This window comes from Arachis stenosperma, chromosome 6 (genome assembly GCF_014773155.1).
Source record: "Arachis stenosperma cultivar V10309 chromosome 6, arast.V10309.gnm1.PFL2, whole genome shotgun sequence".
In the NCBI taxonomy this organism is placed as follows: Eukaryota; Viridiplantae; Streptophyta; class Magnoliopsida; order Fabales; family Fabaceae; genus Arachis; species Arachis stenosperma.
In genome coordinates, this window is record NC_080382.1 from 123,821,018 (window position 1) to 123,825,402 (window position 4,385).

Here is a 4,385-nt window from a genome sequence, read left to right on the forward strand (position 1 = left end):
GATAAACCCTTTGATCCATGTCCTAAAATTCCAGTCTCTAAGGAAGAGTTTGATGAATGGTGCAAACCCTGGCATACTGCTCTTATTGTCAAAGTTCTTGGCAAAAGAGTGGGTTTAGGGTTCTTAGAACAACATCTCAATAGAGATTGGGTGAAAAAAGGTAAGATTAATGTTATTGATATGGATCGTGACTATTTTTTGGTTCATTTTTCAGATGAGGAAGACTACTCTCACGCGCTTCTTGGTGGACCATGGATGATTGCGGGGCATTATTTAATCGTTCAAAGGTGGAGACCCTTCTTCCTTGAATCCGAAAATGAGGTCAAGAAGATTGCCGCTTGGATACGGATTCCTAATCTGCCCATTGAGTTGTATAATCATAAATTCCTCTGGAGGGTTGGTTCTGTTATTGGTAGCCTGCTAAAAATTGACCGTGCAACCTCCATTCACTCTCAGGGTAGGTTTGCCATAATTTGTGTGGAGATTGAATTGTCAAAAAAATTGGTGCCCAGGATATCGGTGCTTGGCAGCACGTTGAATATTGAATACGAAGGCCTCCATTTGATATGTTTTAATTGTGGCAAATATGGACACAAATCAGAGCTGTGCAATGAGGTGCAGAATGGTGGAGAATCCCAAACGGAGAATATTCCGGCCAGTAAACCGAAAGGAGATGCAACTAATCAGTCATCACCAACGGATAATTCCAATAATCATGCTAACCAAGGAGCGCCTATATCCCAGCAAATAATTCCTAATAATAATGATCCTCCTGAATTCGGACCGTGGATGATGGTAAAACGGCATTATAGAAGGAAACAAGAGAGATTTGCGCCAAAAAATAAAGTCAGTCATAATGGATATGATACCCCACCAAATAAGGAAGAAAATATTGTGGATGTTGATCATGATGTGGGCAACGGGTCAAGATTCAATGTTCTCTTTGAAAATAATCCTGAAAATACTCTACCCGTTACAGAAGATATAAGGAGTAATAATATGGATAGTGAATTGATGAGCAATGGGCCAATTGAACCAAAAAATCTAAGGAGTAATATAGATAGTGATTTGATGAATGATGGGCCAAATAAATTCCAAGCCCAATTAGAGAAGAGCTTAGTTCAGAACTAACCAAAAACTAATGCCTCTCCTTCCATCCAAAAAAGAACCATTAGAAGTGAGGCTGGAAAAAACCCACAGGGAGCAAAAAAATCCTCTCTACACAAGGCTGGGCCTATTTTGGCTGGAAAGAATTTCAAGCCCAAATTAAAGAATGTGGAGAAAATGATGGAGAAGATCCCTACCTCTTCTGTACACATGCTACCCACCACCCAGAACACCAAATCGAAATCAAGAAACCCTGAAACGGAAGCTTTGGAAGCTGCCATGTTAGGCAATCTTCGAGCTATGGAGAAAAATCAAAAGGAATCTTTCGAAGCTACAAATATGGCAAATGCTATTTTTGAAGATCATGTGGTGAAGAATCAATTTCTTATCTCTACCTCCAATCACATCGTGAAAACGGTGGCCACAAAAATGGTCCAAGGAGGAAAGGACCCTCGAAATAAACCGCCGGATGATCAATTCGGGGAGCCAAGTAACCAAAGCATTGCAAAAGATCATGTGTCTTGTGATCACGTTGAAGGTGATGCGGTGGTTTTGACCACAGTTTGATTCGGTCGTTGACGGCCCTTTTGAATTTTATTTTTATGATGAATCTTATTGCTTGGAACTGCCGTGGAGCGGGAGGAAAGTGATTTTCTAATCTGATTAGAGATCTGAAGAGAGAATATGATGCAAGTTTTTTTATTCTTCTTGAAATTCATATAAGTGATAATAGGGGGGAGGTTGTTAGAGAAAGGATGGGTTATGATGGTTGTTTTATTGAAGAAGCAAGAGGACAGTCAGGGGGTATATGGTGTTTATGGGATTGTGCTAGCTGGAAAGTAGAAGTTATCCATCACAATACTCAATTTGTACATATGAAGCTTACTGGAAGTCACTCTGTGCCTTGGATTCTTACTGCAGTTTACGGAAGCCCTCAAAGGATTACCCGGCATGCTCTTTGGGACTCCATTCGGTCCCTGAGGGATGAGATTAATCTGCCATGGTGTCTTATTGGGGATTTCAACGCTATTCTTCATAGTCATGAAAGGAAGAGAGGATCCCCTAACCAAAGGCATGGAGCTTGTAATGAGTTCCAATCTGTTGTGTCCGACTATGGTTTGTTAGATTTGGGGTTCACCGGCTGGCCTTATACCTGGAAGAGGGGAAGCTTAGTGGAAAGAATAGACAGAGCTTTATGCAACTTGGATTGGCAAATCATGTTTCCTGAAGCCAAGATCAACCATCTTCCGATGATGAAATCGGATCACTCCCCTCTCTGTCTCCAACTTTATCCGGTTTCGGCTCCCAATAGGAGGAGAAGACCGTTCAGGTTCGTGGCAGCTTGGTTAATGCATTCTGATTTTGACAACATGCTGAATATTAATTGGAACTTCAAAGATTCTTGGAATAATTGTGTGGAAGATTTTAAAAATGGCCTGAATGATTGGAACCGAAACACTTTCGAAAATATTCAGTTCAGGAAAAATAGGATCCTCCGAAGGCTTCAGGGGATTGTGACGAGCTTAAGTCAGAACAGTAATCGTTTCTTAGAAAAATTGCAATTTGACCTGTGGAAAGAGTATGAGGAGATTCTAACTCAAGAAGAAATTCTTTGGTTCCAGAAATCTAGGAGCAATTGGATTAATTTTGGGGATCGAAACACCAAGTACTTCCACGGTACCACCATGGCTAGAAGAAGAAGAAACAAGATTGAGTCTCTCGAAGATGACAATGGGGATTGGGTCACTGATAGAAGCAGTTTAGAGGTTATGGCGACTTCCTTTTATGCTAAATTGTTTTTAGATGATCTTCTTGATATCCCTTTTGTCCTTAATCAAGCTTTTCCCCCCTTAAGTGTTGAGGATCTGAATATTGTTAGTGGTATTGTGACTTCCACTGAGATTAAAGAGTCTGTCTTTAGCATGGGTAGCTTAAAAGCTCCTGGCAAAGATGGTATACAAGCTGTGCTCTATCAAAATAAGTGGAAAAAAGTTGGTAATGACCTTTGTAATTTAGTGAAAGATATTTTTGAGAATCCGCAGAATGTCAAAGAAATCAATGAAACTCTTATTACCCTTATTCCTAAAGTGGAGCCAGTTACCAGCCTGAAGCAAATGCGTCCTATTAGCCTGTGCAATGTATCTTACAAAGTTATTACTAAGATCCTTGTGCGCAGGCTTCGAAAATTAATGGAGAAACTTGTCAAACCGACTCAGAGTAGTTTTGTTCTGGGGAGACATACCTCGGACAATATCAATATTACTCAAGAGGTTATTCACTCTATGAGAAGCAGAAAAGGAAAAAAGGGTTGGATGGCCATTAAGATTGATTTGGAAAAAGCCTATGATAGGCTCAAATGGTCTTTTGTTAAAGATACCCTGGCGGATATTGGTTTTCCCTCTACTTTTATTGATTTGATTTGCACTTGTATCTCTACGGCAAGGATGAGGGTCCTATGGAATGGAGATGTTCTTGATGAGTTCACTCCCTCAAGGGGAATTCGTCAAGGAGATCCGATATCCCCTTATATCTTTGTTCTCTGTATGGAGCGCTTGTCCCAACTCATTAGTGCTGTTGTTGAACATGGGCATTGGAAGCCGATCAAGCTCAGTAGAGAGGGGCCCAACTTGTCCCACCTATGTTTTGCTGATGATCTGATTTTATTTGCTGAGGTTGATATGGATCAAGCACGAGTCATTAACAGAGTTCTTGAAGCATTCTGTAATAGCTCTGGGCAAAAAGTGAGCAACGACAAGACTCGGGTCTTTTTCTCAAAAAATGTGGGAAACACAGTTAGAAGTGAGATTAGTGAAGCCTTGAATTTCTCCAGGACTGACGATCTCGGTAAATACCTTGGGGTGCCTCTCATTCACTCTAAAGTAACCAAGGAGACTTTCAACAACATCATCAACAAGCTAAATATGAGATTGAATAGTTGGAAAGCATCTTCCCTCTCTTTGGCCGGAAGAACAACTTTGGTGAGATCTGTCATTTCTTCTATTCCTAGTTATACTATGCAAACTGCAATTTTACCTTCATCTACTTGTAATTTGATTGATCGTAAATGCAGGGATTTTCTTTGGGGAGACACTGAACAATCAAAAAAGATTCATCTGTTAAGTTGGAAGAAAATTAGCAAGCCTAAAGGTTCAAGGGGTCTTGGTATTCGGCACGCAAAAAACCTTAATCATGCCTTTATGATGAAGGTTGGATGGGGGCTGGTGGAAAAAAAAAGACAATCTTTGGACTAAAGTGCTGCGCTCAAAATATAAGTGTGG